The following is a 24430-nucleotide window of genomic DNA, read 5'->3' as shown; positions in this document are numbered from 1 at the left end:
TTCACACGATAGGTAGGAGTAGAGTAAGTAGGACATCATGATTCAGGATCTAGAGCATTTCATGCATGTACACTTGCTTGGTAGAATCATTACAAGTTTGTAAAAGACGCAAAAAGACGCAAAAGTGTGTTTGAAAGCCTAATTGAAGTCCAAAAGTTACTGTGAGTGTTTTTGATAGATCTATGATAGATCTACAGAGCATTAGGAGCATTCCTGTCAGAAAAAACTTTAATTTTAAGCCAGGAGACATCCTACGCGTAGGATGTCTACAGGCCAATCTGGGAGGAATTTTGGGATTTTGAGTTGACAGTGTGTTCAGGAGGGAGGGTTTACCCTAATTTCAATTGGAAAGTGGAAATTTGGCCATAGCTTGACAAGATAAGGCCAGATAGACTGAAATTGCTAGACTTCCTACCCAAATAGTAGCAAAACATTATTTTGAAACCAAAACCATAAGATGGCTGCATGAGCATGTCTTGCATGATATATTGAGTGACTGAAAGAGGTTTCACCTCATTTGGGTAAGAAAATTGGATTCAAAGCGGACTCAAGCACTTTTGACTGAAAAAGCAAAAACAGCTGAAATTTGGGACTTTTTGACATCCAAACCAAAATCTAAGCATACCACTACGTTACTGACATCAAGGGGAAGCTGTGGGACAAATCTGGGGTCAAACAGGCCAAAAAGAAATCCTACGCGTAGGATGTCTTCTGAGTGATTTGGGACTCCAAACTGAATTCTGAGTATACCAAAGTGATCAGCAACTCAAGGGGAGCCTGGGCTTTGAGTTTGAAACCATTATGATGAAAAAGACATCCTACGCGTAGGATGTCTAATACAAGAAAATGAAGCCAGACTTTGACTTTGAGCATAGTAAGGTGTTAGATAGCCTAAGGCAAGCCTCCTAGTCAATTTTGGTCCAATTTGGAGTTGATTAAACTGATCAATACCATCAACAGGCTATCGGAACAAATTTCTGACTCATTGACCAGCTAATAGGTGTCCAAATCAAAAGGTAAAAGCAGTTGTAAGCTCAGCACAACAAGAGGGAACAACAGTGCTAAAATCCAGGCAAAACACAGCTGGAGACATCCTACGCGTAGGATGTCTATTGGGTATACTGCAAAGAAAATTTGACCTAGCATAGACAATGAGGTCCCATTTGGCTTTAGGGTTCCAGAACTTCTTTCAGAAGTGAATTTGGACCTTGTTTGCCCATTTGACGAAGCAAAAGACTGAATTCAGACTTTTTTGCGTAAATTGACCAACAACTGAGGGTAGTACAGTTTCAGATTAGCAAACCTAATTCAGAACATCAGCAGTGTATAAAATATAGTAGTGGTTGAGATTAACTCTCCATTTATACCAATCATTACTAAGATAACCTCTAGCAGATAAATAATTTGATTCGTTGCCGAAATTAAAACGCTTGTGTACAGGTATATTCAGCCAGAGCAAGAAGTTGTGCAGAAACTGACCCATTGCCAGGTGAGTGGTTGAATTTGTGATAAATTGCATTGATAAGTTTGATGAATTTAAGATCAGGAAGATGCATTGTTAGAGACTAGAAAGTGGCAGGTGACCAAGGTAGCTTAGTGTCCATAGAAGAGAGTGTAACTCAGGCAAGGCTAGATCTGCTAGCACCGATTATTGAGGAAGGTAGTGATACTGACACTTCGTCAGACAAATCTTTCTTCATGATGGGTAGTCAACAGCCAGGAGGTTTCACCTATGATGGACCTATGCGAGGAGGAAGCACTTCCCAAAATCTTTTGAATGATTCCAGGCTCATGGTGATCTTCTTGGAGGGAACAAACTCGAGAGGATCCCTAGTCTATTGAGACTATCGAGGCCGCAAGTGCATTTGTATCGAAGAGAGGCCAGCTCAAAGATTGGAGATAATCCGAGTGTATGATGATGGAGATAGATTCCGAGACAAAAAGGGGTCAACAACCAAGACCAACCAGCAAACCAACCATCATTGCAGGCATGGCTTCGACATAGTGCAACAATGGAACCAGACCGAAACCGAGATGGTTATCAAGCTGCACGAGGGCTTAGGGATTTGCAAGAACCACCACTCTATTCAAGGTATCAGGCAGAGAGTAAGCCAAAGACTCAAGGGTCAATAGAGCCTGGAGGACCACCCATGGAACGAGTTCGAAGAGAAGAACCACCTCCAGCGAGAACCGTTAGAAATTATGGCTTAGGAGCACCATTGGGAGAGGAACCAGCCTATTACAAAAGGCCTGATGAGGTGTATCGACTACGACGGGGATCCAATGATGAGGTTTGTGGACCGTTGAAGAATTAGACCTTCTCAAGTGCAAAAATGGGTAAACAAGAAATACACAAGAAGCAGAGACCCAAGAGATCATGTAGCAGCCTTTGTGCGTGTAATTAGAGCCAAAGAGGTGTTAGATTTTCCCACCCAATTTGTAGGGTTTGGACTAAACCTAGAGGATGATGCTGCCACTTGGTTTGACTCTGTAGAGCGTAGAGACTTTGAGTCAATGGAGGAAGTGTTTGACGAGTTTATCGAGGAATTCTTTCAAAGAGGAATAGCTCATAATACCGTCTCACAGATCCATAAATTCAAACAAAAAGATGGAGAATCTGTACGAAAGGCAGTCCTAAGACTAAAAAGATATGTTAAGTTCTGTCCTGTTGAAGAACTGCCAACTCAGTCCAGACTTATGCTGATATTCATCCAAGGAATAAGGAATGCAAATCTCCAGAAAGACTTACATATGAAGAGGAGCACGACGTTGAATGAGTTGACCAAGGAGGCTCTGTACCTTGTGGACAATTGTGCGGTCTACAAAGAAGGGGAGTTCAAGGACCTTGATGACGATTCTTCTTCACAGCAAAGTGGAAGCAGGTCTTCTAAGACAGCACCGAAAGGAGAAGTAGAGGTAAACCAGGAGCATCTCGTAGATGAAGTGCTAAAAAAGATCAACTTGTACACCAAACCCCAGGCTAAACAGCCCAAGTGGTGTGCTATTGAACAAAAATGGACAAACCATGGGACCGAGGAATGTTATTATAACAAGGGATATGTGAGAGAGAGACCTTACACTCCCCAAGCTCCAGTAGCTTCCCCTCAAGTTCCATTGATGCCTAGATATCAAGCAGGCAACTTACTAGGACCTGTAGGTGTAGAAAGACCACAACCGGTGTTGGGACAACAACCACCCCTACCAAGATTACCACCAGTTGGTATAAGATACACACCAACAATAACTGAATCAGAAGAAAAGGCTTTGGTGCCTATGCATGCATATTATGAAGATCCCAATGGATATGCGGCAAACCCTGTCTATTATCCACCAGAAGAACCCTCGACACCAGAACCATGGACCATGATAGGGAATCAAGGACCACCAACTGCTGCACAAGCCGCGGGAGAAGGAAGATATAGCCTAGATGAACGAACACTGATGTTCATAGCCAATGGAGGCATGGGTGGACAGAGACATGCTTACCAACAAAGAGGAGCTCAAGGAGCACCTCAACAACCCAAGGGACCCTGCTACAAGTGTGGAGGAGACCATTGGTTGAGAGACTGCCCTCATGATGAAATCATTAGAGCCAATGCGTATTGCCCAGAATGCGGAATTACTCATTTGATTCCCGATTGCCCTAAAAACCCGAGCAAAGGAGCAAAAACCACCTTGAACATGTTAGAAACAGTACCTTCCAGTGGAGGATCGGAAAATGAAACAATCATACCTATTCAGGCGGTAACACGGGCCCAAGCCCAAAGAAGAACGAATGAACCCATAGTTGAAGAACCAAAAACCGATGCCCAAAGTTCAGAAACGAAAAATCAGAGAAGCACTTGGAAAGCTAGAAAGGCGCGTAGGAAAGCCAGGAAAGAACGAGAGCAACTAGCCCTATCTGAGGAGTTGAAACATACCAAGGACAAATTGGAGCGGTTAGAGGATTTAGCTAGCTTAAGCTCACACACCACAGCAGCCGTAGCACCCAAGGAAATAGCAGAGCCCAAAAGTGCAGGATTAGGAGGATCTGTACTGGCAGACAAGGTAAACGAGCTGTTGGATGCGCTTCTAAAAGCTTATGAAGCTCGACTTAAAAAGAACCAAACCCAGGAGCAAAGGTGGATGACTTATCCATATGCAGAAATAGAAAAGCAGATTTTGGATATGTGTAGAAAGATGATCGAGACGGCTCAATCATTGATGGAAGACCCGCTGGGTAAACCGGCAAATTGTCATGAAGCACCAGCTCCAACCCCTATCCAACCAACATTAGGGAAACATGAGGAAACAAAGGAAAGACTCACTAATGACTATGAGTCTAGAGGAGAGCCTATCATAGTGCCAAATACCACCGATGGGGCAAGTGACGGTTCCAGCCTAAAATATTGCCAGAAATGGGTAAGGACTATAACGGTCTAAATGAATTGTGGAAGCAAATCCGTGACGCCAACGAGGCTAATAGGATGAGTAACCACATGACTAGCACGAGAAAAGAAAAGAGTGTGATCTTACCTCCTATTGAAGAATTTGAGGCAAGATCTCAGATGAACTTGGAGATACATTCACAAGGGGGAGATCAAGGATCAATTAGTTCGGGGCACAGCCAACCAGACTCTTTGAGAACTTTACCCTCTTACCTGGGAGAGTACGAAGCTAAGTCGGAAGTGAGAGCAATCCCATCTCAAATACTTCTTCTAACAAGGTGATGGATTCGCAAGGATTGATTGAGTTGTTATGCACTTCGGTGGCATGCACAATCACGTTAGCAGAACTCCTAAGGTTACGGCCAAACATGTGGACCATTGTCGAAAAATGCCTAGAAAAATTTGGAGTGAAAGAACCCACCTTGAAGCTACAAGAAGGGATCAGAGAGTTGGACAGGCCTCAACTAAACACTAGGCCAGTACCATTGAATAAGGTTGGAGAATATTGCGAGGGAGAAGACGGAAACACCACACTACCGTAGAATTCCAAGGAGTAGTTTCCAAGGCTATTCTTGACAGTGGACCGGGGGTTGCAATCGCCACCAAGGAAATCTGGAAAAAATGGGAAAACCAGCTTTGAGGGCTACCAGAATGAAACTGCAATTGGCAGATGGGTTCATGGAGAAGCCTTTAGGACTCTTAGAAAAAGTGATTGTCACTTCTTGCGGAATCGAGTATGAGCATACATTTGCAATAGTCGATTTCGACAAAAAGAACAATTATGATATCATCTTGGGACGACCATTCATGCGACAACTGAAGATGGTCCAAGATTGGGGTTATGACCACATATACCTCAGACATGGAGAAACGACAACTAAAATACACCTGAAAGACCATAGTTACAAAGATGTCAACCAAACACTGGTGGAAGAGTTTGATTCAGCTACAGTAGCAGGATCAGAACTACCAGGATGGTTAGGGCAACCAAAAGAGCTATGGATCTGCGGAGCTTCACATTGTGGAAGCTTAAGAAGAGAGGAATGCGTCTTAGAAAGAGCAATTGAGGACAAGGAGTATATTCCAGAACCTTTCCCTGAAGATGCCTTGGAACCTCTAGAATGGGAACACATACTGGCAACATTGGATGTTGTGCCATTACCGACAGTCCAACAACAAAATTTTGCAATAAGGATGGCTATGATGTGTTACCCTATTACATGGTAAGCGTTGTACCAGAAAAGGAGACGGTAGAACCACCAAAACAAGAAGGGTTTTAACAACTTCTCTGAACAATTGGAAGTAAATGATGACGCAGATAATAAGTGTTCAAACACCTCAAGTGAGCGTGGAAACGAATCCGAGAATATCAAATTTTATGATTTTGCTAATCAAACACCCTAGACGCCAAGAACGCTATAGGAGGAAACGAGCAGGAAACAAAGCGAGAGAGAACCTGATGCCCAAGATAAAAGGTAAAACTCACTATTTGATGCTTGTACAATCAGAGGATTGTGTAAAAGATCAAATATCAAAAAAATTCTCAAAAATCAAATAGAACGAACGTGAGAGGAAATAAAATAGGTACGAAAAGCTAAAACCGAAACAAAATCACAAAAATCTGAAAAATCAAAAAAGAAATAACAAAGGACCAAGAGTGGACCAAACTGGAGCGTAAACAGAAATACCAAGAACTGAAACGGTCTTTGAGAGAGATATGGACTACGGAAGAAGATAGTGATGGTAAAGGGGAGTCAGAAAAGGGAAACATGAATGTACCATCACACTATCGAAAATTTACTATTCCAGGACAGAAAAATCATCATGACACCACCAGTCAGGGAAAGAACCAACCAAGAATCTTACGATGGGCCTAAAAATGCAAAAAAGATAGACCTCGCGGAACCAGGTGAAAAGCCTCAGCCAGTCAATATAGCTAACGATTTAGAGCTTGAGGAGGAATCACAACTAACACAACTTCTCAAGAAGTATAAAGATGTGTTCGCTTGGTCCTATAAAGACCTCAAAGGAGTTGATCGATTGATATGCCAACATACAATTCCTTTGAAATCGGATGCAAAACCTAGCAAACAACGTCCTTATACATATAATGACACATTTGCTAAACGAATCAAAGAAGAGATTGATAAACTGATGGAAGTTGAATTCATCTATGAGATCGAACATACAGATTGGGTGTCACCAATTGTGGTAGTTCCCAAAAAGAATGGAAAACTGCGCGTGTGTGTAAACCTCAAGGAGGTGAATGCAGAAACCATAAGGGATAATTATCCCTTGCCAATTACAGAACATGTACTTGAGCGAGTGGCCGGGAAACGGGCTTATTCCTTTCTGGATGGGTTTTCAGGATACAACCAACTGGCAATAGCAACGGAGGATCAACACAAAACAGTGTTTGCCACAGAATGGGGGATTTATGCATCGAGTTATGCCATTTGGTTTAACTAATGCACAAGCCACTTTCTAAAGGTTAATGACTCATGCATTCAAGGAATACCTAAGAATATTCATAGAAATTTACATGGATGACCTGTGTGTACACTCTCTTCTGCGAGAGGAACATATGGATCATTTGCAAAAGGTCTTTGAAAAGTGCAGGACATATCGAATCTGTCTTAACCCGGAAAGTGTGTATTTACGGTTAAGCAAGGATGAATCTTAGGATACATTGTCTCAAGAAATGGCATAACCACAGACCTAGACAAAGTCAAAGTCATTGTAGACCTACCCAGGCCTACTAATGCGAAACAAGTGCAATCCTTCATGGGCACTGCGGATATTATCAAAGATTCATATACATGTATGCGGTTATCGCACAACCTCTGTATCGTATGCTAGTCAATTTTGAGTGGACCAAGAAGTGTGAAACTTCATTCCAAAAGCTGAAAGAAAACCTTATATCAGCACCTGTACTAAAGGCACCAGATTGGGAAAAGATATTCCATGTGCACATTGATGCTTCAGCATATGCCATTAGAAGTAGCTTGCAGATCCCCACTAACTCACCCTGACAAACTTCACGTCGGGTTCACCAAAAAGTGTGTTAAAGATGAGTGGCGGTCTTGCCAAGAAGGCGTCGGACCTCTAGTCGTGAGGGTTTGTGGGGAGACTGTGAAGGCTTTCACTTAAGCAAGCTTAGTGTTTAGAGCAAATACATTGTGTGTAGCCATTGGAATCTTACACGTACACACACACATATGCACACGTGAAACCCTCAAAATAAAACAAAGATGAAAAATCAAGGCTTTGATCGTATCTAATCAAAGGTTAGATGAAAGGGTTCACTGATGCATTTATAGTAGCAAGTCCTTGTGCTCCAAATAGACTGCGAATGGTTCTTTGACATTGTGACTTAGTGCTTACAAAGATGTAGATGTTTTGCCTAGTGATAGGAGTGAGCCGTGTGTACAAGTCTTCTTGGTTCATAGTAATATTAAAAAAGCAAGGCTCAACCCCTAGAGGAGAATAAATGTGTGCACATCGAAAGAATTAGAGTAGCCTAATAGTGGCAAAATAAGAGGACGTGGAGAAAGAAGAATTTCTCGCAGTCTTTCGGCCTAAAGAGTAACACAATGAGTAACACAATTCTCGTTTGGAAGTGGATTTTATGGCTAATACAAAAATTAATCCTAATATTTTGCACAAAGTGAAAGGGTTGAAAGGTTACACCATTGGGATTATACATCTAAGAAAGTTTAGAAAATTAGAAAGCAGTCATCAAACAACAAAGACCCACACAAGCTCAAGCCAAAGAAGTGAAGCACACCTCAAGACTTTGTGGTCTTGTAGCCAACTTGATGATGAAGTAGAAGATGAGTAGTAGTACCCAAACCGTTTGCGAGCCACCAACAATGTGTCTTTATCGATGAAATAAGGTTGCATAGAGTGTATGAGTATTACAAGTGAGGAGATAGAAGGCTTGAGACATGAGGTAGCAAGCTCAAGATGTGTTGTGTTGTTGAAATTGAGAGAAAGTTTCACTCAGGAGATGTCTAGGAGGTTGGGTGATGGCTTGAATAGAGTTGCTTGATTGTGGGGATTGCTTGAGCGCTTGATTGCTTGATGGTTTGCTTGATGCCCAAGTGAGGGACAAGAGGCTCTATTTATAGGTGAAGTTGCCCTTGAAGAACATATTTGCTTAGAAATATCCAAGGGATTTGTGTGACAAGTGTCTATCTTTTCAAAATATATTGAAATTATCTTCAAAGTTTCTAGATCTTTCTCTTCAAGAAATATCTAGAGGTTCTTCTAGATCTTTCTCCAAATATCTTCTCTTGCCGCCACATGTCAAGGGTTAAGCCTCCAAGAGTTGTTGAGCTATGGTGGGAACATTTGCATAAAATATCTTCATAAATAATTGAGAGAGAGCTTTGCATACATCATGGATGACATCAAACAAACTCGTAACCACTTTTCTAAGGGATTTTTTTTAGGTCCATAATCACTCCAAAGTGCACCTACTATGTGTAGAATGACACCTCATGGGGTATACTGTGACTAAGGCCACTTTTGGCTATGCTACACATGTCATATGCCACCTAGGATGCCTAGTAGATAGGAGGTATGTTTTATAGGCTTATTTCATCATGGCTCCAAGAAGAGGTTCACAAAGAAGCCCGGGATCATAGTACGAAGTCCATTCCGAACAAGAGTGACACATCAGACTTCGACTAGCTTTTTGCATGCTAAATAGAAAATGCATATACTTATGCACACTTAAGACATACACATAAAATCCATAATATTGTAGGGCTTAGCTTCCGTTCCCACTATGCACGTGCCACGGCACGACACTGCATAAGGAGGAGCATGAGATTCATATATTCCTTTCTCATGGAGTGAGTTAATAACTCATAGTCTATTGCGATAGAGAAGATAACCATCTTGTAAAGTAAATGGTTCCTCTTTCTTCACTAATGGAAGGGCTAAAATCACATCTCTAAATTAGAATGTGATGAATAGCATACTCATCTATCATAGAAGATAGATCATTGTGAGTTGCTATGGAAATTGTATTCACTCTCGGTCGTCTTGAGAGTGCATCGGCTACTTGATTATGCTTGCCAGCAATGTGAGCAATATGAAAATGAAATTGAGAAAGAAAATTTTCCCACCTCATTTGTTTGTCGGATAGCTTGATCTGCGTCATGAAGTACTTAAGACTTTAGTGATCCGTTCGCAGAATGAAAGGAATCCCCCATAAATAGTGCTTCCATGAGTCTAAGGCATGTAGAACTGTGAGGAGTTCCTTTTCATATATGCCTAGGGCTTGCTCAACAGGGTCCAGCCTTCGACTTTCATAGCCTATGGTGTGCCCTTCTTGAGCAAAACAGCTCCAAGGCAATCACCACAAGCGTCACATTGGACCTCAAATGGCTTTGAGAGATCCGGTAGTGTAAGCACACGTTGAGAGATATGCTTTTCTTTAACCTTTTCGAAAGCATTGTTCTCCTTAGCAGACCATGTATACCTAACGCTTTTCTTTGTTAGGTCATGTAATGGTCCCGCAATTTGTGAGAACTTTTCTATGAAGCGTCTATAGTATGCACCCATACCTACTATAAAGCTTCTTAGTTCATGAAGATTCCTTGGTTTAGACCATCCTTTTATACCTCTAACTTTGATGGATCCATTTGGACGCCATCTTGAGAGATAATGTGACCTAAATACTAAATCTCTTGCAAGAAAAAATCACTTTTCTTTTTATTAACATAAAGTTTATTCTCTCTTAGAACTTGAAATATTACCTAAAGGTGTTTCTTGTGTTCGTCTAATGAATTAGAGTAGATGATAATATCATCAAAGAATACTCCAGTGAAGGTTCATTGAGGCCTGAATAGCTTCTCCATCAAGCGCTTGAATGTGGTTCGTGCATTGGTCAAGCAAGCCAAAAGGTATGACAATATATTCGTAAAGACCAAACGTAGTGCAAAATGTGGTTTTTTACAATGCCTTGATCAACTATCCTTATTTGATGATAGCCACTTTTTAGGTCAATCCTACTGAAGTAGGTCGATCCTTGTAGCTTATCAAATAGGTCTTCTACCCGTGGAACGGGAAACCTATTCTTGATAGTGATCCTATTTAGTGCTCTGTAGTTGACACACATACGATATGTGTTGTCTTTCTTTTGCACTAGTAACACAGGTGAGCAAAATGGAGATGAGCTAGGCCTAACCATGCCCTTCTCAACTAACTCATGCACTTGCCGCATAATCCTCTTGTTGAGCTTGAGAGAAACTCTATAAGGAGGTTTGTTATGTGGTGAACTTCCTAGAAGAAGTTCAATTGCATGGTCATCATTGCCTCATTTAGGAGGTAGTTCACAAGGGATGTTGTTAATAAATACATCTTGAAACCCCTTGAGAAAATTGGATAACTCTAATTCTTTGTGGTTGCTTTTATTTTCTTTTGCTAAAGCATTAGGTTCATTTTGAAAATCTTTAACAAAAATGCATGTACACAAAATAGAGCTCTTTATTGACTTATTGAAAGGTTGCTTTTGTACACTGGGTATGGTGTTACCCATTTGCTTAGCATCTATGTACATATCTTTTCCCTTGAGCCTAAAGTAGATTCTCCTTTCGGGAAATTTAACATTGATAGCTAGGCGATCAAACCATGGTGCCCCTAGGATTACATCCTCATGCTTGAGAGGAGAGATAAAGAAGTCCTCTTTGTCCACATAGCTTTGGACATGGAGCCTCAATTTCCCAATTAAGGGAGTAACTGAAGCTTCTTGCCCCTTGAAAGCACCCTCTGTGGGTAGGACATCTCCCATCTCATAGGTTTGTATGCCTAGCTTGGTGGCCAACTCTATAGATATAAAATTGTGTAGTAGAACAAGGGTCAAAGAGAATAAAAGCATCGTGTTCTCTTACCTTTCCCAAGCATGGCATAGAGGAGATCCTTTGTGGTGAGTTTCCTCCTCTTGGATTTCAACCAAGGTAGCTCTAGGAGGCTCATGGGGGTGTTTCTTTTGGGGACAAGCACGGTACTCATGCCCTTGTTTGCCGCACTTGAAACACTGGTTATCCTTGCAATAACGCTCAAGCTCTTTAGGGGAGAGTTTTTTTTTGCCTTTGTAAACTCCCTTCTCTTTAGCTTTGTTGGAATTGGCCTTAGGAGACTTTTGGACATTGTCCTTCCCCTTAGGCTCATTGGAACCCTTGTTTTCCAAGGGCTTAGAATTCCTCTTAGCCCCTGTTTGGAAATTGATTCGAGAGGCCACCATAGTATGGTGTATTATCGCCGATATGGTGCATGGCCTTTTGGGAGTTGACATACTCCGCCATTTCTTCGCTTAAGCCCGCACAAAATTGTTGCTTTTTCTCTCCAAAATCCAACTTTTTGAAGACAGTGGCTTTGAGTTGTAGGTCCCAAAACTTGTCTACATATTTGTGGATGGATTCATAGGGAGAGAGCTTCAAGCTTCGCCATTCGGTGAGTACTTTGTATTTGGCATCGGTGGACAAAAACTGCTTCATAATGGAAGCTCTTAAAGCTTTCCATGTTTGTGGAGCTTCACCGTTGGCCCGTAGGCTAGACCACCATTGCCTGGCAGACTTTTGAAAGTGCATAGCTACATGGTGTAGCTTAGAGGACTCCGTGAAGCCCTCATCTCCGAATGCCTCATCAAATTGTTGGATAAAGGCCAAGACTTTGTGACTTTGTCTGTAGCACCAAAGGTGCCATCGTAGGTAAGGACTCAAGAGATGCTCTTTTCCTCCCTCCTTGAACTTCTTGAGCTTGGACGACCTCTTCCATGAGGCATAGGATTTCCTATGGCCTCTTTCTTTTTGATGGTTCAAAGGTTGCACCATCACTTTCTTCAGAAGGTGAAGAATTTGTTAAGTATGGAGCCTGATTTACCCTTGTAATTTTCTGTGGTAAAAGCACACATTTGTAAAGCCCCCATTATGAGGAGAAGCCATCCTCCATGAAGGAAAATCACTCACCGGAAACCAAAATTTTCACGGACAAGAATCAGGGGAAACTTTAAAGTTTTCGCCGGAATATTATGGCCGGATGGCGGCCGGAAAGTGGTCGAAAAAAACAACTGGTCGGTTGGCGGTGGCCGGTATTCAATGGCCGGTGGTCGGAAGTCAATGGCGGTGGCCGGTGGCCGAATTCAAAAGCGGACTTGTCTTCTCAAGGGCGGCCACACATGGGCGGATTGGAGGGTCTGATTTGGACTTATTCGCACAAGGTCGGCTACACTGGCTGTCTCTCATAAGAGAGGGTAGCCCTTTTGGCCTATAAAAGGAGGCCCATTTCTACACATTTCATAGTGTGAAGTTGATGCAACAAGGTGAGTGTGAGGTGGTGAGAGTGAAGCAAGGCGGGAGCTCCATTAAGGGTATAATCCCTTTGTAAACTACTTCTTGTTTTGTAGTACTAAAGCCATTGAGTGGCTGCTTTCCCATGGACGTAGCCCACATTGGGTGAACCACGTATATTGTGTGTACTCTCTCTCTCTCTCTCTCTCTACTCTATAATCTCGTGTATATAAATATGTCTCTCTCCATTAAGTAATCTACTCAATTATCTATTAGCTACGTCTTATTTCCTAACAACTGGTATCAGAGCAAGGTTTGCTCGTAGCTAAATTATCTCAAGGACAGGATTCCTTGAATTGAGTGGGAGTTATGGTGGAGGAAGGGAAGCTCAAGATTGAGAAGTTCAACGGCAAAAAACTACCAACATTGGAAGATGCAGATTGAAGACTATCTCTACCAGAAGGACCTCTATTTGCCACTAGGCGGTCTTGCGAAGAAGCCCGCAACAATGGCAGATGAAGCATGGATTGTCCTTGATCGAAAGGCAATGGGAACAATCCGGTTAAGCTTGGCCTCAACGGTGGCCTTCAATGTTTCGGAGATGAAGACCACGGAGGACTTGATGAAGTCACTTGACGACTTCTACAAGAAACCATCGGCATCCAATAAGGTATTTCTTATTTTCGCCGGAATATTATGGCCGGATGGCAGCCTCCGGAAAGTGGTCGGAAAACAACCGGTCGGTTGGCCAGTAGCCAATGGCCGGTGGTCGGAAGTTGAAGTTAATGGCGGTGGCTGGTGGCCGAATTCAAAAGCGGACTTGTCTTCTCAAGGGCGGCCACACATGGGCGGATTGGAGGGTCTGATTTGGACTTATTCGCACAAGGGCGGCTACACATGGTTGTCTCTCATAAGAGAGGGTAGCCATTTTGGCCTATAAAAGGAGGCCATTTCTACACACATTTCATAGTGTGAAGTTGATGCAACAAGGTGAGTGTGAGGTGGTGAGAGTGAAGCAAGGCGGGAGGGGAGCTCCATTAAGGGTATAATCCCTTTGTAAACTACTTCTTGTTTTGAAGTACTAAAGCCATTGAGTGGCTGCTTTCCCGTGGACGTAGCCCACATTGGGTGAACCACGTATATTGTGTGTACTCTCTCTCTCTCTCTCTACTCTATAATCTCGTGTATATAAATCTGTCTCTCTCCATTAAGTAATCTACTCAATTATCTATTTAGCTACGTCTTATTTCCTAACAGAATTTGAGGAAGATGGAGAAGAGGGTGACCTCTTTCTCCCCTTTATCTTGCCTTGATCTTCGTTGTCTTCACCAACACTTTCATAAGAGGAAGAGGATGAAGAAGATGGAGAAGAGGGTGTCCTCTTTCTCACCTTTTTCTTCTCTTGCTTTTTGTCATCCCTCTTTGAATTATGGTGTGGAGAAGTGTGTGATGGTCTTCTCCGTTTTGGAGGGGATGGAGAGCGTTTAGCCCGCCGTCTTCGTAGAGCCCATCTCCATCGAGGTGGCGGGAGACTCACTCCTTTCTCATTCCTCTCGGTGAAGGCTCTTGAGTTCTCCTTTGGGAAGGAGATACATCATCAAGAAGTGAATTCTTGAGCCCTTCATATGGATCCTCTTCTTCTTCCCAAATCGGAGAGAGGCCTCTTTTAGATTGTCATTGTCTCACCAGGAGGGTTTCCTAGGTGTTCTGTCGTCACGATGGGGAGCTTGGAGAACCCCATGAGCACGGAGCCGCCGTTACACTTCACTTTAAGGAAAGGATTGCCATGGCTTGTTGAAGCCTAGAAACAAGATAGTTAACAAGCATCGGGGCATCATATAGTAACCTGCTCATTAACAAAATCAAATTTATCAACATTAATTTCACTCTCTTTACTATTGTCAGCCAATCTAACAACTTTTAGGTGTAAACTTTTTTGGTGTACTTTGGCACTTCAAGCCCTAGTTGCTACTCCTCTTAACCCCTTTAGAAAAAGCACTCAAGCTACTGTATCCGTGGCTCGAATACCATTAATTGCAAGGAATAGAAGAGAGGGTCATTCAACACCAAAACAGCACCGGCTCCTCCTGTCAAGCTTCTAATAGCTCAATAGTGGTTAAGTTGTAGGCAAGCCCCGTAGGACTCCACTATTAAGACCATAGCTCTCGACGGTGATGCCCCGTTAACTGCATGAAGGCAAGCGCATTGCAAGGCTGAAAAATCCCTATTCTACTTACTCACATGAAATTAATAATACCAACCATTTATAGCTAGCTTGAGGACCTCCCTTCTTGAGAAAGAAAAGAGAAACCTTGTGCTCTAATACCAATGTAGCATTTTAATGACCTAGTAACTTGTGTGTAGCGGAAAATAGCATGAACATCGTGAGCATTTCATTAGAATAGATTCCTAATGCGAATAACAAGAGTGCTTGGGTGAAGAGAGCAACAAAAAGCACAACACCTTGTTAGATAGCATGAACAATACTTCAAAAGAGAGAGAAATTAAGCTATTGACAACAGTTGAGGACGGGATTTACATGGAGCCGGTCCCCCCCTCCAAAAGACTTTGTATTATGGTTTCTCCCATCAAGAGAGACAATTCCCTTCTTGTGTTCCTTCAATACTAGCTAGTGCAATGAAGATGGAAACTTCATGCACCAAGCAAAAACACTTATCAAACACAACATCAATTCCCTCATGGTCTCAACCCAAACCTCACACACCTTCGAAGACGGTGAGAGCTAGCCGGGGGTATGAGAGTAATTGAGAGGAAGAAGGAGTATTCTTACGAGAAAGATTACATCTCCTCACATAATCACTCATATTAGCATAGCTTCGCTTAGTAATTAGCATGGTAGAGGAGATGAGAATGCATTGAAGCTTGGCTCTTGGTTGGATTTGCATCACAAATCCAGAGTTGTTGATGTAGGCCTCCCTTCTCACAAGCTTGGAGTAGGTGATAAGCTTTCCATTAAAGCTTGAGAAGAGAGAATGAGAGAGAGTCGTATTTGCTTCAAGTGAGATTGGAAGGACAAACCTCCCTCAACGTTTCCCTCTGAGAAATTTCGATATTTTCCTTTCCATATTTCATCATTGGATAAAGGCACGTCGATGTGCCCTCCCTGAGATTAGACTTCCAATTGTAAAATTATTTTTTGGAGGCGGGCATGTCGGCATGCCCTCCCTGAGATTGCTTGCAAATTTATTGCTTGGAAGAGGGCACGTCAACGTGCCTTCCCTGAGATTGCAATTAGACTTGCTGAAATTCAAGCTGCCAATCATGCCTCTCTCTTTTGAACGGTGAGATTCTACTCATTAAATTCTCATGTCAATTAATGGCTCACAAACATCAGCAACAAGGTTGCATTGTACCTTTTCTAGGCGCATAATACTTTCATCACCGTTTACGTTCACGCCATCAACCTCTGAATGTAATGAAGCATGTGGGGGCATATGGCATTGTTATAACACCATGTGATTTGTCATGTAGGCAACAATTTGGATTTTGCCCCTAATACTTGTATGTCTGTCAACAAAATCAATTTTGGTACAACACCAATAAAACTTATGCTTAACAACCCCCTCGCAGGGCTGCCCCTCACACCTGGGGAGGTGGGGGCGGGGCTGGCAATGGCGAAGAAACTAGGATTTTTTACTACACACACACACACACACACCACACAGATCAATTATCATCCACGAAGGTGAGATAGACCTATGGGACCGGAAACAAAACATTAGAGAGAGGTCTTCAAAGCGAGGGGGTTGTGAGATACATCCCCTCAATTAAAGGACTGGGTGTCCATTCAAGGGGAAAATAAAAGGAAATAAGTTGAATAAAACCTATGGAGAGGAACCCCCCCCCCCCCCCACCCCCCCCCCCCCCCCCCAAAAGAACGAAGTGCCACACAGAAAAAGACAAACTTGAATAAAGATGATGCATTGTGTGCAACTAGCAAGGCTAGCACTCAACTGCAAAGTGCGAAAATCATTATGAGAGAATGTGTTTGCATATTGCACATACTCAAAATAAACATGTAATCCCACCTACCAAATTTGACATTTACTTTCAAATTAAACATTTGAAGGTGAGACAACCTCTTAAATGGTGGAAAATTAAATCTAAAAACCTTCAAATATACTCAATATGACTCTTATTTGTAGGTTTTCCAAGTTTTGAAAAACAAGGGTGTGCGTTCGGGCACATGCACGCATCAAAACGAGCAAATACCTATAAGAGACGACCTCTAAAACTGTGGAAAATAAATTTAAAAACGTTCAAATATACTAAATATGACTCTTATTTGTAGGTTTTCCAAGTTTTAGAAAAAACACGAGTGTGCGTGCACGCGCTTGCCCCATGGGCTGTGAATCAAAGAAGGCATTGGGCAAGCAAGATAAAAAAGAACAAAGACCTATAATTAGTTAAAGACGGCGTGTGACTCGCTACTCTTAAGCCAATACAAGGCTTAGCATTTGTTCATTACGTTTGACACAAGCGAGAGAGTAGAGAGAGAGAGAGAGAGAGAGAGAGAGAGAGAGAGAGAGAGAGAGAGAGAGAGAGAGAGAGAGAGAGAGAGAGAGAGAGAGAGAGAGAGGAGGGGGGGGGGGGGGGGGGGGTGGGGCAAAACCAAAAATAATGGTATGACAATGACTGCCATAAACATTTCAATAAAAGAACCACATGTTTGCTATCTGACTGACATCTGGCATGAATCAGGCTTCTCTCTACCCGACTCTTAGCTGATTTCCATGATCACAACTACCTACAACTGTAACCAAGATAACAAGTCAAAAACAAAAACGTTGTCCAATCTTAAAAATATGTGGAATCAATGCACCAACATTTGTTTGCAGATCTCATATATGCACTTTGATTGAAGATATACCTTGCTACTCAAGAAAAGGTTCGAAATAGAGCCCCACTCTGTCATAGCAACAATAAAGACTTCAAAGAAGCTGACATGAAATTCAGAGTGGTGATTATTCCTCATAGAGTTTCAGGTGCCTCCTCCGCATGCTTACTCACACCCGCAGGAAAACTTTTGTTTTCTATCCCTAAGTTTTGTGTTGCTCCTTTTGAAGGCTTGCTAACACCTGCAAGAAAGTTGTCTGCTTGAATTCCTAAAAAGCTCTTTTAACCTCATCAAATGGGGTGAGACCTTGGGCAATCATCCGATCTCGCATGGACTAAGCCTCCTCATGATCGTTGCCATCCACCATGAAACAATCATTACTCATAAGTTGAAACATCAATCTCAACCTCCTCCGGACGGCGAGAAGAGCCTTCACCTTATCAACAGAAGTTTCTCTAGAGCATACACTGAAAAAAGACTAGCGTAAGGTTTGCAATCCAAAACATCGCCTTTCTCTTTGAGGTTCTATCACACGATTTTTTTGCCTCCTGAACCAAGCCCAGCTTTCCAAAACCATCCAATTAGCGTCATCAGAGTCTCCACCCCGGGCCTTATAGCCATGCTTTCTAGATTTAGCAGCACATCTACCGCCCTTTGAAACTAATTTTTTTTCTCGAAGGCAACAATTAGCATGTTATCTGACTCATCTAGAGGAGAAAATCCTGAATTCATCATATCTTCAATTTTCAGGACAGCATATGGTAGCAAATTTGAGTGAATATAAGCATTCATAAGAGCTGAGTAGATATCAGGACTCATTTGTGGCCTTAAGAAGGCATCCTCATTCATAATTGAAAACATTTTCAAGGCCTCTGCAGCTTTATCTTGTTTCCCATAGCCATTAAGAACCATAAGGTAAGTATCAACAAATCCATGTAGCTTTTCCTCCTCCATTTCTGCTAGCAATGTTTCTCCCTCTTCAGGATTTCCAGTTTCACAGTGAAACTCAATCATCTTATCGAATGCACCAAGATCAGGCATGTAACCCCATTGAACGTATTCCATCAAACGTCTCTCTAGCTTTATCAAGCCTCTTCAGTTTGCAGTTCATATCAAGCAACAAAGTGCATGCTACAAAATCAGGGGAAAAGCCCTTATCCAAAGTACTCATCAACCTGTCTACATCATCATAGCGTTCTAAGTTCATGTATTTTACTAGAATTCTTTGCAAATCCTGGCTCAGCTGGAACAAAATCACCACATTGAGTGACACCTTCTTCACCCAAATCCTCTGTATCTTTAAAACTTGTCTCCACCTCATTACTAACTTCACCCAAAATTTGACTACCTATTGGAATATCCTTCTTTTTTGAGACTATTGGTCGCTTCATTTGCTTAGATGAACGATATGGACTCACAGGACTGCAAACACCACAAAGCAATCTTTAGATCACAACACTACAAGCAATTGAATGACTATCATGATGTCTCCCATCCTAAAAAGATTTAAGTTTGGTAGCCAAAAGAATTAAAATAACTAATTAACATTGGAAAATTACAATCTTAGGGAGGGCATGTCGACGTGCCCTCACTCAAGGATGAAATAGGGAAAGAGAAATTCAAGTCATTGGAAAGGACACCTCAACGTTTCCTCTAAGAAATTTTGATATTTTCCTTTCCATATTTCATCATTGGATGAGGGCACGTCAACATGCCCTCCCTGAGATTGGTATTTCCAATTGTAAATTTATTGTTTGGAGGAGGGCATGTCGGCATGCCCTTCCTGAGACTGCTGCAAATTTATTGCTTGGAAGAGGGCACATCGACGTGCCTTCCCTGAGATTGCAATTAGCCTTGCTGAAATTCAAGATCGCAATCAGGCCTCTCTCTTTTGAATGGTGAGATTCTGCTCATTAAATTCTCACTTCATATTAATGGCTCACAAACATCAGCAACAAGGTTGCATGGTACCTCTGCTAGTCACATATTATTGTCATCACCATTTACGCTCACACCATCAACCTCTGAATGTAATGAAGCATGTGGGCATATGGCATTGTTATCAACACCATGTGATTTTGTCATGTAGGCAACAATTTGGATTTTCCCCTGATACTTGTATGTCTGTCAATAGAATCAATGTTGGTACAACACCAATAAAACTTATGCTTAACAACCCCCTCGTAGGGCTGCCCCTCACACCTGGGGGGGGGGGACATTTAATGGCAAAGAAACTAGGATTTTTTACTGCACACACACACACACACACAGATGGTCTGCTAGAAAAATAGGTCACTTTAGTGTCTCAGGAGACTTGAGTGTCCAATTATAGAACTAGTGTTAACCACATCGTATGCAACATTTTATCTTTTATGTAGCATTTGAAAATTTTGCTTGAGTGAAGAGTTATGGTTAAAATATACCTTGTTGCCTTTTGCACTCAAGGCAACTTTTTGAACCCCAAGCTCCTTGGAGAGCCATTATATGCATTCATCTGATAGAAAAATCTACTAATACTTGATAAATTTATTTAGATCACCATTATCATTCATGAGTGTGAGTTATGAATTACTTTTTATGTATAGGTTAAGAGGAGTACCATATCTCTAGAGTTGTAGGTTTGATGTGAGGTTCATATATGTTCTATGCGCTATTTCAAGGTTCTCATGTCCATAAACTTATGTGTTGATGTATGTTTAGCCAACACAAGCTGTATGGATAGTTTTGCACAAAATGGCTTTCTTTTCACATCATGATTGATCGTATGAGTCCCGCATGGGTGAAATGACATGGTAAGGTGATAATATATTTTGTACAGCTAAGCTTGATTCATTTTGGTATGCTATCAATCACTCCCTCTTTTATGTCATGTATGCATCCAAAAATAGGAAAAATTTGTTTTGCACTTAAGTGTGAATAGTATACTATATGATATCAATCACTCCCTCTTTTATATCATGTGTGCATCCAATAATAGGAAAAGCTATTTTGCACTCAAATGTGAAGTCATACTATACAATTGGTCAAAGTGATGGGGGTATTTTGTATAATTATTAAGGTTATGTGATGATATTAAATGATGCATGAAACCTCAAAGGGTAGCTATGGATATCCCACCTACATGTGTGTACTGCTTTCCATCCTTCTATGTCAAAAACTAGCTCTATGTGCAAGGACAGTGATGTGTGGTTGTGGTGCATCACTTGTATATGGTTAAATTGTCATAAAATCTAATATCTACCTATTCCAAAAGACTTTCTCATATTGAACTGATCATTTAATATGGGAGAGATAAATAGGAAACAAGAGGTAGAATATAGACATATGCTTACAGATCTATCTCAAGAAGGGGCCCATGGTAAAAGGGTTCAAATAAGAGATGGTCTATCAAAGAGACAGGCTACTAATGGAGCTTAGAATACCTTAGGGTTAGCTTCATTAAAGACCTCCAAAGGTTAGTGTTAAAAGTCCTTGACCTAAGTTAGGGTTGAGCTTGAGGTGGGAACCCAGCCCAAGCTCGAGATGCTTGAGGTGCTTGATTAAGGTGCTTGAGGTGCTTGGACATGCTTGCTTGCTATGCTTGTGGGAACACCCCCTAGTTCAAGGGCTTAGTCATGCTTGATGACTAAGGTGCTTGCTCATGCAAAGTCAAAAATATCCCTACAAGAGCGGGGCGAGCCCTTTTCCTAGGGGGTAGAGATAGAACACACACACACACACACACACACACACACACACACACACACACACACACACACACACACAAGGTGAGACCAAGCCTAGAGAGGCACCAAGGACACATGTCAAGCCCCTACCCATGTTACCTTCATGAGGTGCTTGACTCCTATTGGCCAGGCTTAAAAGGGGTCCAATGATAAATTACCACATTTATTTAATTTCTTTTGCATTTATCAAGTCCTCTCTCTCAAAGTGGAAAGGGGGACACTTGTCCCAAGACTACCCTTGTTGCTTGATATGCACTAAGGCTGTGATTGGCCAGGCTTGAGGAGGAGGTCCAATCAAATGCCTAGGAGTGCTAAAAGAGGGGGTCGACCAAGGAAGCATGGGCCTAGATTGCAGGATATACTCACCCACACACACTCTCATTGTGTACATTGCAAGTGCAAGAGCTTCATCTCCTTCTCTAAGCTCCTTGAGAAGTGTGAGCCTAGACTAAGCTTCTTGGCTATGGAGTGCAAATCCAACCAAGACACATGCTTCAAAGCTTGAGCTTGCCATCTTCTTCATCTTCATCATTATTAAGCTATTAAGCTATGCTAAAGAAGAGTGATGATAATTAAGGGAATAGTTCTTTCTCGTATACTACTTCTTCTTCCTCTTCCCTATCCTCATTCTCCGCTAGCTCTCTCCACCTTCGAAGTTGTTTGAGGTCTTGGGACTGAGGGTTGGTCCAGTTAATGCTTTCTTCAAAGGTTATGCTATGTTAGTGGTGCATGAAGCTTTCCATCTTCATTTCATCACTTAGGTTGAAAAGAACACAAAGATTGTATTGTACCAAGTCTCCTTTAATGGGAGAACCTATAATACAAATGCCTATTGGAGGGGGGGACCGGCTCCACATAAATCCGGTCCTCAATTGTTGTCATGTTCTCTAATTCTCTCTCTCTTGCAGAAGTATTGTTCATGCCTAGTTAATTAACTGTTATGTTTATGTTGCTATCACTAATGACGTTCACCCATTATGCTCTCAAGTAATTTCATCAAATACTTTCTCTTAATTCCGCTACTCTACAAGCTATTAAGCCATTTCTATTACATTGATATCAGAGAATTTGTTTTATCTTTTCTTGCTTAAGAAGAGAGGTCCTTAAGTAGCCTATAAATGGTTGGTTTTGTTAATTATATTAGGGTAAGTGGGACTGGGATTTAATACCGGTTTTGTTGCAGCCCACTATGTGGGGTATAGTGCACACCTCGAGAGCTTAGGATTTAATAATGGAGTCTTTTAAGAGTTGCCTACGGCTTTACCATTATTGAGCCATAAGAAGTCTGAAAGGAGCTATCCTCCAGCAACGCTGCTATGTTAGACCCACTCCACTACACTCTATAATTAACCGAATTCGAGCCGTGGGTATAGATACTTAAGAGCCAAAATTTTCAAAGGCTAAGAGGAGTAGCAACTGAAGTTTTGAATTGCCAAAAAGTACATTAAGCAAACATATAAGTTTAATTAACATGGTTGACAATAATCAAGAGAGTAGAATGAACATTGATAGCTTTGATTTTGCACATGAAGGTGTTAATGATAATGCCCCCATGTTTGTTAACTACCTTGTTACTAGGTTGCAGCAAGCCATGGGTAACCCTACCTTGCAAGCCGAAGTTACCCAACAACTTCGTGCTTATGGGATAACCCTTCCTCTTCAACAGGAGAGAGAGCTTAGGAGGCCTCTTGATGAGACTCCCAAAAGAAGACTCTCTCCCATTCGAGAGGAGGAATCCAAGGAACGAGAAAGCACTGAATCCCTAAGTTCATCTGAAGATGTGGCTCCAAGAAGACGGTGGTCTAGGCAATCGCCAACACCTACCAAGAGGAAATCTTCAAACCATAGTCCGTCTCCTTGGCACTCCAAATGGGAAGAGAGGAAACCAAGGAAGAAAAGGGCAAGGAAGAGGTCACCCTCTTCTCCTTCTTCTTCACCTTTCTCCTCTTCTGATGAAAGTTATGGTTATTCTCCTAGAGAATACAAGAGGGGAGGACATCGCAAATCTTACCTTGCCTGGCAAAGGTCACAAAAGCTAAAGAAGTTCAAGGAGGGAGGAAAGAGTATCTCTTTCTTCACCTATGATGGCACCTTTGGTGCTACCGACAAAGTGTTGGCCTTCATCCAGCAATTTGATGCAGCTTTTGGAGACGAGGGCTTCCACAGAGTCCTCCAAGCTACACCATGTAGCTATGCACTTGCAAAAATTAGCTCGTCAATGGTGGGCTAGCCTTCATGGCAATGGTGAAGCTTCAAAGACATGGAAAACTCGACGAGTTTCCATCATGAAGCAATTTCTTGCAAGCGATGCAAAGGACAAAGTGCTGACTGAATGGCATAGCCTAAAGCTCCTCTCTCATGAGTCTATTCACAAATATGTAGACAAGTTTTGGGATGTACATCTCAAGGCTACTGTCTTTCAAAAGATAGACTTTGCAGAGCAAAAGCAACAATTCTGTGATGGACTACCTGAAGAGATGGCCGAATATGTCAACTCCCAACGGCCCGGTTCTATCACCGAAGTAATCCACCATACCATGGTTTCTTTGCGCATTAATTTCCAACAAGGGGCTAGATGTAATGTCAAGCCCATGGAAAATAAAGAGCGAAATGAAGCAAGAGGGAAGAGCAATGCTCAAGGCTCTTCCCAAGGCAACTCCAACAACAACAACAACAACAATCGGTCCAAGGAGAAGGGAGTGTATAAAGGTAAAAACAAACTCTCTCCTAAAGAGCTTGAAGCTTTTCGCAAGGACCACAAATGCTTTAAGTGTGGCGAGCAAGGACATACCTAGCAAAATGAAGCAAGAGGGAAGAGCAATGCTCAAGGCTCTTCCCAAGGCAACTCCAACAACAACAACAACAACAACAATCGGTCCAAGGAGAAGGGAGTGTATAAAGGTAAAAACAAACTCTCTCCTAAAGAGCCTGAAGCTTTTCGCAAGGACCACAAATGCTTTAAGTGTGGCGAGCAAGGACATACCTACCGTTCTTGCCCCAAAAGAAATACTCCTGATGGGACTCCTAGAGCTTCCGCCATCGAAGCTCTAAAAGAGGATGTTCATTGCAAAGGAATAGCTCCCTCCTATGCATGGGGAAAGATAAGAGAGCATGATGCCT

The 24430-nt window shown here is 42.0% G+C and overlaps 1 pseudogene; it reads right to left on the bottom strand.

Moving 5' to 3' along the window:
- Window positions 1–17719: 17719 nt before the first annotated feature.
- On the bottom strand, window positions 17720–18906 carry LOC147464667 (pentatricopeptide repeat-containing protein At3g09650, chloroplastic-like; annotated as a pseudogene).
- Window positions 18907–24430: the final 5524 nt, after the last annotated feature.

This window comes from Adiantum capillus-veneris, chromosome 1 (assembly GCF_014529385.1).
Source record: "Adiantum capillus-veneris isolate H3 chromosome 1, ASM1452938v2, whole genome shotgun sequence".
Taxonomy (NCBI): Eukaryota; Viridiplantae; Streptophyta; class Polypodiopsida; order Polypodiales; family Pteridaceae; genus Adiantum; species Adiantum capillus-veneris.
Note: the sequence above shows the minus strand (reverse complement) of the source record. Positions and strands in the feature narration are given on the sequence as shown.